We start from the raw sequence: 13,499 nt of genomic DNA, 5'->3' as shown, positions 1-13,499 counted from the left end.
GTACCCAGTCTTCAGACCCCTACTGAGTCTCCCAGTTGTAACTAGCAGTGCTGAATAGAGTTGTGTGAATAGCACTTTTTTTCCTATTATAATTTTTTTTGGTGATGATATGGCTGTCAATATTGCAAGGACAACCAGCTAAGGATGTTACTCTTTGTGTAACTTCTCTGTAACTTCTTCGCTACCTCCCGATACAAAAAGGCATGATGTGAAATTAAAAGATGCATGGCTGCCTCGAACCCACTGTACTCTCAACCTGCACAGAGGGTGTGAGGTGTCCTTCTATGCCTTCGTGATGCAGAAATCCCAGTGGGACATTCCTTTACTTCGGATTTCCAACAGGATCAATGGAAGAATATAGCTCCAAATTTCAGGTCAAATGAGGAATTACTTTCCTCAGAGCCTGGGTGCTGGGAGACAAGTGCCACTCTTTAGCTGTCACAGAACCTAAGGGAACTGATGCCAGGAGAGGTGCAATGTACACTGTCCTTAAAAGTAACCCACACATCACCAGGAACAAGCCTGCTGTGCAGACTGCTGTTCATCACGTCCACTTCTCAGTGTCTCCTTTGTGGCTATGGAGTGTAACTGCAGTTGGATATTTGGGTTGGGTAAGAAAAGAAATATGTTACAACTGTGTCTTGCAAGGACACTGCAGTCTTTGCATGAATCCCGTGATGGCCAGACTGTGGTTGGAGGAAGGGTAGGTCTGCAGTCAGGGTTTTGGCCTGAGATTCAGTGGATTCAAATCCTTGGCTGATGTGATCATACTGTGCCTAGCACTGGACATTGCACAGCGAAACCCTAGATTGGTATGATGCCTTGTTTTTCCTGCAGTATTGCCCATGCCAAGGAAGACTTTGTAGTGAGGCACGTACTTAGCAGCCTTGTTAGTTGTACGGAGTCTAAATCAGGGAGGAGGAAGGTACAATGAGCATAACAGAGGGAGACTCACAGGATTCCTGAGCCAGCTAAATTAAATGGCAAAACAGAGTTGTTTGGGACACTAAGATCCATCCTAGCATCTTGCTCTGAGCAAGAAGCAGAAGCTGCAGGACCTACGTGTTTCAGAGGCATACTATTCATGAATTTATCTTCCAGTATCAAAGTGGGTCTCACAAATTTCTTTGCTGCTAGGGAATGATATGCATTGGCCATGGCTAAAGTAGTGTGAGCAAGGCAGATCTGACTTTTGTTCTTTGAAGCCTGGGTGATGAAAGGAGGTGGAGAGAATGGGCGACTTAACTACTGACCTGTGGGACAGGGGTCACTTGGGAGCCAGTCTTAAATCTAAAGGTCATCGACAAAGTGACAGAGTCTAAATCCATCACTTTTCAGGGGTGCAATTGTATTTTTAACACAGCAGGTGCTGAGAGAATCAGAGGGGAGAAGGTGGGTGGAGGAAGCAGCTCAAGTAAGTATTAGGGTTACAGAAGGCAGTGATTGCCCTGTATCTGGTTGATACATGTATCTATTTGAATTTATTCATTATTGTTCTGTCCATAAGCCACGGGTAGCATTTTCATTACACTACGAGTTGGTCCAGCTCTCCTCTATACGAAAAAGAGTCAGTCTCATCCTATTGTATTCTCCCCCCACCCCCTTTCCCATGCGCGCAAACGAATGTACATCCCACCCCTCCACAGCCTGTTTTGCTGCCAGGGATTGCAGACCCCATAGTGCACAACTGAGGACTCTGCGATAAGCCTCTTCTGGGAGCACTCTTTGGAAAAGGGACCTCCCAGGCACTGAAAGCCAAGAAGAGAGGGAAAGAGCAATGAACATTTCTGTGGGTACCTCTCCCCTGCTGAGTGTCAATGCCACAAAACAGCACATAAATGGCTCAGGATGAAAGGCAGAAAGAAGTCAGTGAGAGTCCTGTGGATCTCATCATGGACTGAATGAGGACTTAGATGAAGTCTCCAACTTCTTTTGCTGGCAAGCGATGCAGAGAGGTACTCACACACAGGGCAGGAGAGGTTTCCCATGCCCCCACTTTTCCATCCCATTACAGCTGGTTGGGGGCACAGTGACCAACACTCAAAATCTCAGATCTGGGGAAGATCCCTCACTTTCTTTGAAATTCCCTACTCTCAACCTTGAAAGACAGACTCTTTCTTAGGTAGTCTAAAACCTTAATGGAAAGCTAAAGGATGATGACCCACAGTCAGCAAGTCTCCAGGGAGGTGTTCTGCCTCCAACCCTGGGTGTAGAGAACATTTAGCATTGATTTTCTCTTTGTGTCTGTGTTTGGCAAACCCTGGTAGACCGAAGTGCTTAGTCCTGGAACCGAGAAAGGCTAAGAGCAGCCAATATTAAATCTTCCTTCAAATCACAGCAGAACTACTGTGCTCTGATACATAGACGTACAACCAACCAAAACATAACTTACGGATTCCCCTAGCTCAAGACTACACAGTATTAAATTCCAGCTTTAAAAAGCTTTACACTTACTGGAAATACCTGAAGACTCTCAAGAGGAAACTACAATGCTTAAAAGCACCTTGAGTGGAGGCTATTAGACCTGGCTCACCACAGAAGCTCAGGCCAGCTGACTGTGACCTGAAGTGTTTTACTGCTGTAGGTTAAAAGCTGTTTCAGAAGAAAGCATCTGGCCCTGCTAAGAGGCTCTGCAGTGATCTCTGTGGGATTGAATGGCCAAGTTGGTTGCCAGTTGAGAGTTCCTAACAGAGCGAGTGAGCCTGGCAGGCTGGGCTTGCCAAAAGCGCTCAATGCTGGCACAGCCTGCTTGGGTGGGAAACGTTCCCACCACTTGAATGGGAACTGAAATAACTCAATGATGACGGGAGCTGCCTGCTCTGGCTCTTCCTCCTGAGCTATGCTGCAAATGTTTTCCCTAAAAATTCAGGCAGAGAAGGGCAGCCAGCTGCTGTTTGGTGAACATGCCCGGCCACCGTGTTTGGCATGGGAAAGCCCAATCTCAAAGTCCACATTTCTCCATACGAGTGGAATGCAAATGGGTTCTCCCCAGCTCTCAGATTTGGAAGCAAGGGGAGAAATTAGTGGCAGGTAGCTTCAGCAGCGTAATTTTACTTATTGATTTTGAACTGAATAGCTGAGCAGATTAGAAAACACATACATATATCTGTCTGTCTGTCTTTTTATCTTACCTGCCTTACCCTTCTCATCTCCTTGAAGTCCATGTTGAAGTTCATTTAAGGTCACATGCAAAGGGAAAACCACAAATTTTGCCTTTAGAATCAAAGTTATTCTTCTTTCAGACTAAGGAAAAAGAAAAATGATGAGAATGAAACCAAGACAAATTGTCAGTGAAACTGGGAGAAAGTGTGTAGGATGGCTCTTTCATGTCGTGACATAGCTGGATAGACGTTACTCTTGTTGTAGGAGGGTAGACTTCTTCCATATTACTGCTCTGTATATCATCTACAGAAAATAGAACACCACCACCTTGTTTCTGTTAAATCTAACAAGTAAATCAAACTGCCAGTTATGCAATTCTGAAAGCCCTTATACAGTGGCTCCTATTAATTTCAAATATTTCCCAAGAGTACAGGCTGCTGAACCAATACAAACACTGATTATATTTTTTCATTATCTAAATATGTTTTGTATTTCCCTTAACAATATAGTTGTAAGCTAACTGCTTATTTCTAAGGTCAAAGAAATGAAAATGCTATTAAAATAGTAGTAAAAAAAAAAGTTTATTTGCTTTTTATCACATCAGCAGCGGCAAAATAGTTCCAGCAGTTCTCTGTATGTGCTGTCATAGAATCACATAACCATAGAATAGTTTGGGTTTGAAGGGACCATAGAGATCATCTAGTTCCACTCCTCCTGCCATGGGCAGGGACACCTTCCACTAGACCATGTTGCTCAAAGCTCCATCCAGCCTGGCCTCGAACACCTCCAGGGATGGGGCATCCACAGCTTCTCTGGGCAACCTGTTCCAGTGTCTCACCACCCCCACAGTAAAGAATTTCTTCCTAATATCTAATCTAAATTTACATTCTTTCAGCTTAAAACCATTGCTCCTTGTCCTATTACTACATGCCCCTGTAAAAAGTCCCCCTTCAGCTTCCCTGAAGGCCCTCTTCAGGTACTGGGAGGCTGCTATAAGGTCTTCCTGGAGCCTTCTCTTCTCCAGGCTGAACAACCCCAACTCTCTTGCGCTGTCCTCATACGAGAGGTGCTCCATCCCCATGATCATCTACATGACCCTCCTCTGGACCCGCTCCAACAGGTCCATGTCTTCCTTATGTTGGAGGCCCCCGAGCTGAATGCAGTGCTCCAGGTGGGGTCTCACCAGAGTACAGTAGAGGGGGAGAATCACCTCCTTCAACGTGCTGTCACAATTTTTTTGATGCAGCCCAGGATACGCTTGATATTCCAGGCTGCCAAATGCACATTGCTGGGTCATGCTGAACCTCTCATCTATCAACGTCCCCAAGTCATTCTCTTCAGGATTACTCTCAATCCATTCTCCACCCAACCTGCATTTGTGCTGGCAGTTGCCCCAACTGACGTGCAGGACCTTGCACTTGGCCTTGTTGAACTTCATGAGGTTCACATGGGCCCACCTCTAGATCCTGTTAAAGTTCCTCTGGATGGCACCCCTTCCCTCTAGAGTATCAACCACAACACACAGCTTGGCCTTATCTGCAAACTTGCTGAGGGTGCATTCAATCCCACTGTCCCTGTTGCTGATAAAGGTGTTAAATAATACTGGTCCCACTAAGGACCCCTGAGGGACACCACTCATTACTGGTCTCCACCCAGACATTGAGCCATTGACCACACCTCTTTGAGTGCGGTCATCCAGCCAATTCCTTATCCACTGAGCAGTCCACCCATCAAATCCTTGTCTATCTAGTTTAGAGACAAGGATGTTGAGTAGGACAGTGTCAAACACTTTGCACAAGTCCAGGTAGATGACATCAGTTGCTCTTCCCTTATCCACCAGTGCTGTAACCCCACTGTAGAAGGCCACCAGACTTGTCAGGCATGATTTGCCCTTAGTGAAGCCATGTTGGCTGTCACCAATCACCTCCTTGTTTCCCACATGCTGTAGCATAGTTCCCAGGAGGATCTGCTCCATGATCTTGCCAGGCACAGAAGTGAGACTGACTGGCCTGTAGTTCCCCAGGTCTTCCTTATTTCCCTGTTTAAAAATGGGGATGATGCTTCCCTTTTCCAGTCACTGGGAACTTCACAAATCCACTGTGACTTTTCAAATGTGATGGATAGTGGCTTAGCCACTTGATCTGCCAGTTCCCTCAGGGCCCATGGATGCATCTCATCAGGTCCCCCATGGCCTTGTGCACCTTCAGGTTCCTTAGATGATCTCAAACGTGATCTCCTACAGTGAGCAGTTCTTCATTCTCCCAGTCCATGTCTTTGCCTTCTGTGACTTGGGCAGTGTGGCTGGAGCACTTCCTGGTGAAGGCCATGGCAAAAAACCCATTGAGTACCTCAGCCTTCTCCATGTCCTAGTCAACCAGGTCTCCCATTTCCTTCTGGAGAGGTCTCACATTTTTCCTAGACTTCCTTTTACCACCAGCATACCTACAGAAGTTTTTTGTGTTGCCCCTGACATCCCTGGACAGATTTCATTCTATCAGGGCTTTAGCTTTCCTAACCTGGTCCCTGGCTGCTTGGACCAATTCTCTGTCTCTGTCCTACGCTACCTGTCCTTGCTTCCACCCTCTGTAGGTTTCCTTTCTGGGTCTGAGTTTGTCCAGGAGCTCCTTGTTGATCCATGCAGGTCTGCTGGCATCTTTGCCCAACTTCATCTTTGTTGAGATGCATCGTTCCTGAGGAACGATGGAGGAGGTGATCCTTGAATATTAGCTACCTTTCCTGGGCCCCTCTTCCCTCCAGGGCTTTATCCCATGGTACTCCACTAAGCAGATCCCTGAAGGGGCCAAAGTCTGCTCTCCTGAAGTCCAGGCTAGTGATCTGGCTGTGTGCCCTGCTCACTGCCCTAAAGGATCTTGAACTCCACCATTTCATGGTCACTGCAGCCAAGGCTGCCCTTGAGTTTCACATTCCCCACCAGCCCTTCCTTGTTGGTGAGAACAAGGTTCAGCACAGCACTTCTCAGTGGCTCCTCTATCACTTGGAGATGATAGTTATTATCAATGCATTCCAGGAACTTCCTGGATTACCTATGCCCTGCCTTGTCCCTCTAACAGACAGTAGGGTGGTTGAAGTCCACCATGAGTACCAGGACTTGTGAATGCGTGTCTGATCCTATGTGTCCCTAGAGGACCTCATCCACTCGGTCTTCCTGGTTGGATGTTTTGTAGCAGATCCACACTGTAAAGTCACCTGTCCCTGCCCTCCCTTTAATCCTGACCCATAAGCCCTTGGTTGGCTCCTCATCCACCCCCAGGCAGAGCTCCAAGTGCTCCAGCTGGTCACTGACATAGAGGGTGACGCCCCCTCCTTGTTTCCCCCGTCTGTCTCTCCTAAAGAGTCTCTATCCTTCCACTCCAATGCTCCAATCAAACCAAAGACAGCATTTCTTCTTGAAAACTGCAGGTTCAAGTTAGCCAGGGTCTTGTCATAAATACTGCCTCAAAGCTTGACTTATCCTGACATTTCTGTTTGCTTTTGAAAGCACTGTTTGCTCTCTGAAGTACTGAAAGTCTAGGGCTACAGCTGTCAGTAAGACTCTTGATGGTAAGGGCTCAAGTTAGAGCATTTCAGGGTTGTCATGACTGCTTTTTGGGGTTCTCTTCTTGTAATCTCTGCCCACACATGCTTTTAAGATACCTCAGAAAGATGAGGGTGACTGACCAGGGAATTCAGCTTGAAAAGCTAGCTGTGTGGAAGCAGCCTTGGAAGTTCTTTTTTAAAGATTTTTTTTTAAATCAGGCACCTTCAAGTCATTTAATCTTGTGTTCCAAAATACAAAAGCATATAAAGCCCCTAGTTGCTTTTAAAACCTGTGGCTATGGATTTGTGTCTTGACTCCTCTGGGAGGGTTCTTCTCCCAGTAAGGTCAGAAAGGAGAAAATTAGTGCAGGCACTAAGGCAATGAGGCAGATTGTTTACTGCTTTTAGCAATGCAAGCCCCGCACAGAAAATGTCCAGGGAAAGAAACCCAGAATCCCAGCCTCTCTTCTCCTAGCCAGTTTGCTTTTTTCCTACCATGTTTCTTATCAGTCTCCTGCAGAGACTCTAAAACTCTTATCTTAGATAGGCCAGATTACCAGGCTGATCTCTTCTCCATGATGAATAGGAATCAAACAGTATTTTCCACCGTCAGCAAACCATACATTCCCAGTCCAGATAATTCAATTAATACAATCTCTCCTCTCCTCTCTTCTCCCCTCCATCCCAGCTCTCCTGTCATCCTTCCTCTGTCTTCTTACCCTCCCCACAATTAATTCCTATGCTTTAATACCATCTGAGAGTCCTCAGTAAGAAGAGGATCTGCTTGCTATGCAGGTGCAAGTTTTCAGCACCACAGCACAACAGCAATACCATCCCCTTCTGCCCTCCTCAGGGCTTCTCTTTGTGAGCCATTTTTTCTTTTTTTTCCTTTTCAGCTCCATGCTGAACAACCCCATGCAGCTAATCTGATTATGCTAATTTGTACTTCATGAACCCAAAGACTGTAAGGGGATCTGTGGAGGGTGAGCTGGGCTGGGGATGAGGGTGGTGAGGACAGGAGAGAGGGTATGGGGGGGCGGGGCACATACAATGGGTTCAAGTCAGTTAACAAAAAAAGCCGTCTGTATTGCCAAACAAAGCACACTCTGGGTAACCCCTTGCTGCTCTTGACAATTTAGAGTGTCCCAAACTGGCCTGCGCTACTGAGCAGAAAAGGGAGCACAGAGAATATGCAATGAAGGGTCACAATGAGAAGTCTGTTTCCTGTTGAATGTTGCTTTTCTTTTTCTTTAACTAATCCTTCCCAGAATCTAGTAGTTGAAGTATGGTCCACAAATTGTTTGTTGGGTGGTAGCTATGGCACTAGACAGCTTCTGAGCACACACATCCTCATCTGACCAACTAGACTGATGCTGCACTTGAAATTTATTGAATAATGGGTAGTGACTTTGCAGACACACACTTGCAACTCTAAATATGGATGGCCCCTCTGTAGGACCTGACAGTGTCCCCACCCTGGTTTTACCAACATTATCTTTGCTACAGCTGGAATTGGTCAGGAAGCAGTCCTGAAAGGAAACATATAAATGGTATGGAAAAAATTGCTTTCGATATTAAAGCATCCCTATGGTAGAGTTTTGGCAATGGCAATCACAGAACTGTTTGCATTGGCAGGGACCTTCTGGGATCTGGTCCCACCCTCCTGCTCAAATAATGTCACCTAGAACAGGCTGTCCAGGACTGTGCTCAGTCAAATCTTGAATATCTCCACAGACAGAGAGTCCACAACCTCCCTGGGAAACCCATTCCCATGTCTGACCACCCTCATATTAAAAAAGTTTTTCTTCTGTTCAATGGATTTTCATGTTTTTTAGTTTGTGTCCATTGCCTCTTGTCTGGTCAGTAGGCACCGTTAAGAAGAGTCTGGCTCCCCACACATTCCCTCACAACACATACTGGAACATATGGAGAAGCTTCCTTTCAACCATCTCTTCTCGATGCTGAACAGTCCCAACTCTTTCAGCCTCTCCTTCTGTGAAAGGTGTTCCAGTCCCTTAATCATCCTTGTGGCCCTCCACTGGACTTGCTCCAGTAAATCCATGTCTCTCTTGTACTCTCTTGTCCAGCCCAGAACTGGACACAGCACTCCAGATATGGCCTCACCAGTGCTGAAGAGAGAGGATGGATCACCTCCCCTGACCTCCTTGAAGGAAACCTGATTGTTCCTCAGGATACTGGTACTGGTGCAGGATGAAGACTGAGTGTTGGTCTGAGCTAGTTCCAAGGATGCTGTGAGCGAGCTCAATGCTACCACTGCCTCTGCTGAGCATATTTGTCACAAACCGGAAGTATATTTTGTCTTTCGAACTGGAAATCATTGGAGGGAGGCACCTTGTTTCCACATATAATAAAAGCACTGCCTATAGTACATGCCTGCAGAGATGACAAGAGAGAGAGGGAGGCATTACGACACTTCCAGAAAGAGAAGATCCTGAGCTTACAGTCCCTAAAACTCCAGTGAACACTGTTTGCTAGCTAAAGGCGTACAGGGGGACTATTAACTGTTTCCTTAATGTCCATTTTTTGTTTTCTGCTCCTTTTGGGCAGAAGTTCAGAGTGTTAGTTTCCAAGAGACAATTCCTGCCTTTGGTGAATATAAATCATTTGCTATTGAGAGGAAAAACGGGAGACGGAAGGAAGACATTTCTGCACTCCACCTTAAATAGGATGGCTCCCTTTTCTCATGCAGAGAAGACTATTTGTTCAGTCCAGAAGAGTATTTCAGGACATCTTTTTATGAAAGAAAATGGAGGAAGAAAAATGACTGTCTTACAGCTGATGTCTCAGGTCCAGTCTCAGGTTAAGCTGTATTTGCATTATATTTCAGAGAGGTGATTACATATGGTTTATTTGATGGATATAAAATATGCAGTTTCTTGCCAGCATTGCCCTTGTATATCTGAGATCTCATTTGCTGAATGTTCAATGCATTATAATGTATATATCAGCATTTAATAAAACTAGCTCTCAATAACACCCTGAGCAAAGGAGCAGAAGAAATATCAGAAACGTAAAATTAACAGGTGAAATTCAAATATAAATTGTAGGCTTTTTGCAATTTCCACATGCTGATTGGGGTCTCTATGTTCATAATATACATGGAAATGTCCCTTGCTTTTCTTCTTTTCCCTGGGAAGAAGGGAAGCTTATCAAATGTGAGCCAAATCAAACAGTATTTTTATGAGCTGTATTATAGCATACATCAAGACAGCTGATTAAACAAATAAGCTTGAAATCTGAGACAATCAGTAATCCCAGATCCTATGCTCCCTGAAGGCCACATTCTTGAAGGTACTGGAACACCGAAAATCTACTGATATATAATGAACTTTAAAGACCTAGGGTTTTGCCCTATGGATGCATCTAATGGAGAAAAGTCAGTGTATGCAGGAGGACTTACTACACAGGAATAGTCTGAAGCATAGTGATATGTATTGTATGAGGTCTTACTGTATCCTTTTCTTCCCTTGTACAGTAGGTCTTGGGTCAGATCAGACTGGTGAGGATTTGACAAAGGAGATAAACAAAGCAGCATAATCTAGAGAAGTCTTACTCTGTGGCCTTGCCTTTTGCCTGACCTGAGGGATGACCTTGCCCAGACCACTGCTTTTTCTACTTTTTGTTCATAGAGATAGTGTGTTATACTAAACAAGGATATTTCTTTTGCTGTGTATATATAGGCAGTTTAATGCAATGTGTTATGGCCTCATTTGAAACTCTTAAGTAATATTGTGACATGTAGTACTGAAACAGTAACAGTTATAGTAACGGGAATATGTAAGGAATGTATTGCCAACCATTACTGGCAATAACCTTGCAACTACCTAGCAGTGATTAGAAAAAACCCTGAGAAGCTGGTTGAAGTAGGTTCATAACTTTCAGGCCCAGAACAGACTCCCATGTGGATAGAGTGAGACCGGTCAGTTTACTGCAATGACAACTGTGTAGAGATAAAAGGTACCGAAGGTGTATTGAGCACAGACTCTTGGGAATCATGCGTATAGTCAGAGGAAAGGCTCCTCAGCGGTTGTTGGAGCTGAACTACAAGTCAATACAATGACTAAAAGTTCAGCCAGGGAACATTACAAGAGAGTGACACTGCGCCACTGATGCATGCCATTGCCTTAGCCCATGAGGCAAGTCATGACTGTAAGGAAAGACACCTTTGAAACTTGGTTGGATCAACAGAGTGCTGGAACTTGTTCCAGTCCTGTGAAACTAAGCATCTAGTGATACATGTAATGATGCAGTATGGAGATAAAGAAGGTAAGAAAGAGTTCAAGCCCACTCTAGAGATCAGCTTTGTTCAAAAACCATACTGTTAAGGAACAAGATGTGCTAAGAAGAGACTTAACCCAACACTGAAACCTAAGCAGAGCTGAAAAGAACTAAGCAGTCAGGCCTCTACTGACAATTTCTAGAAGAGTTACCTCCCTGCAGCCAAGATCACAACTTTCATATGGGATACCTCTAGCACCTGAATTCAGCTCTACACAAAGTCATGACTGAGTTTACTGCTGCAATAAATACAGAAAATACATGGGGTATGTAACTCAAGAGCATGAAGCACATGCCTAATTGTGTGGACATAACCTAAGGGTATATGCTAGGGAGCTCCTGGATAAAGCCAACATCATCGGCTGCAAGTTGCTTCAGTTCCCAGTCCCAGGCTTCACCTAGGAATCAACACAATGCTGCTGCTCTAAGTGTTGTAGAAGAGCAATTTAAAATTGATTCTTAAATATTTGTGAGAATCTACTCTGGTGTGAGGGAGGAGGGATCTGAGGCAGATGTAAGTCTAAGCAACGCTACTGCTCAGCTTAAGGAACACTTCCATTTCTCCACTTTTCAATCTAGATTGGCATCAACCAGCACACAAGGAAAATAAACCACAGTAATGTTCTGTTAGGAGACAAATGGCTGTGTGAAGTTCCTATGATTTATGTTCTCAGCTAATCTTTTTAAAGCACTTTAGCAAACAAGTTCATAGCAAAAACTGAAAGGAGACAGGAGAAGATGACCTGCTGGAGGAAGACTGTGGAATAGAAGGAGGGCAAAAGTAGTGAAACACAAAGTTGGAAGGTATGCAGAGGTAAAGGTGAGGCCTGAGTATATGTGTGTTCATTGAAAGCATGCATGAGTGAGGTGACAAAGATGGGATGAAGAGGCAGATTCTCAGAGAGAGGAGACTGAGAGGTGTACTAAGCCATGACTAAATGCTGAGGATGGCATGGAGAAAGAAAAAAATCAGGGAAACTGGGAATGTGATAGTAACTGTGAGGAGTGACACAGAAAGAAATAGGCAAAATTGATGCATATAAGGTGCTAGAGAGAGGGGAAGGAAAAGAAAATGTGCTAGAAGATCAAAGTAAGCAGCTTGCGAGGGATAACAGACTGTTGGAAAATGGGGAAATATAAATGAGGCAGAAAACTGCAAAGCAGAGCAGGAACTAGATCAGAAGAAGATGGCAGTATGGCAGATGACAAATCACAAACATCAGGATAAGCGCTGACAATGGGAATGTCCATTTTATATGCAGCAAAGATTATTACTTTCACCTGACTTGATTTTTATGCATAGACTTGAGTTTGAGAGTTCTTCTAAGAAAGGTAAATAAATTTAATCTCATAATCCATAAAATATTTCTGATTTCCTGATTTTGGGAAGAAGAGTACAGATGTATGAGTTTTGGGGCATACCGATGACTACAGAAGACCTTGTTTTGTTCATAAGGCACCATTCTGAATTCCAGGTCAATGTCTCTAGGATGCCTGACATCACAAAATAAAACACTAAATAAACATATCCCACATTTAGCAGCAACTTCACCAGCCATGCTTCTATGCTAGGTACACAGACCTTTTCAAACACTAAATTAGCATAATGGCCATAGGAAATGGACACAACAAATGAATTGGGCCTGACATCTCTAGTTCAGGTTATCCACATCTTCTGTAACATCTAAAGAGTAATGGGTCACTGATGTCATGCTCCATGGAGATTAAAGATGTGGACACAGACTCACTTTGAAACCAACTCTATTCCTTACTTCTCTCTTTGTTACTGTCAGGTGTTATGTGGTGGTTTCAGGTTTACCTAGAATGGATCAAGAACACTGTCTATTCAGGATCAGTTATGACACGCAGTATGGCAGCCATCAGGAACAGATTTTCACAACTGTTTCAAAAGTAGTATGTGGCAACTTAATGAACAGCTGGAATGTTTTCTGAAGTGAATTCAGAAAATATTTCTATTAATTTATCAGTGTCCTCTTGGAAATGACAACTAATCCTGCCACAAAGTACTCTGGCACATGTGGAAGTCGGGTAGCTAATCAGCAGGTGTCTGCAGTGGTGTTTTTTTGAGGTCATGCTAAGATTCCTTGGGCAAGAGAGTCAGTTCAAGCTTGTGCTTTGTTTTCATGTTGAGCTTTAAGGTCATGCAAGAGCACAGAACACTAATCAGTCCATCTTTAGTTTTCTTATATGCATAGCATGCACAGCTCTTTTTATTAGCCAACACCCAAAAAATGATGAAAGGGGTATCTGTTCTTCCAGTCTGAAATCAGCAAAACACAAAAAAATGCGTAACACACACACGTACCCAGCTTACGCACTAATACCATCCTCTCACACTGCCGCCGTTCTCTCAGCATCAGTGTATTTGGTGCAAGGATGAACAGGATCATTTCAGAGATGCTTATTCTTTATCTTTAAATTATGTCTGAAATATCTGGGACACCTGGAAAATCAATGACCAGTTTTAAGTTTTCTTATTTGTTACTCTAGTTTTATTACACTGACAGTGTTCCTTCATCTGATTTCTCTTTGGTGGCTTC

The 13,499-nt window shown here is 44.2% G+C and overlaps 1 long non-coding RNA gene across 1 annotated transcript in view; it reads right to left on the bottom strand.

Annotated features, from left to right (window-relative positions):
- LOC308056665 overlaps positions 1 to 13,499 on the bottom strand; it is a 383,794-nt gene that overhangs the window by 239,466 nt on the left and 130,829 nt on the right. The gene's annotated exons all lie outside the window — the stretch shown is intronic.

The sequence above is a fragment of the Falco punctatus genome (genome assembly GCF_963210335.1).
Source record: "Falco punctatus genome assembly, chromosome: Z".
NCBI classification, from domain to species: domain Eukaryota; kingdom Metazoa; phylum Chordata; class Aves; order Falconiformes; family Falconidae; genus Falco; species Falco punctatus.
This window is presented reverse-complemented; position numbering and strand designations above follow the sequence as displayed.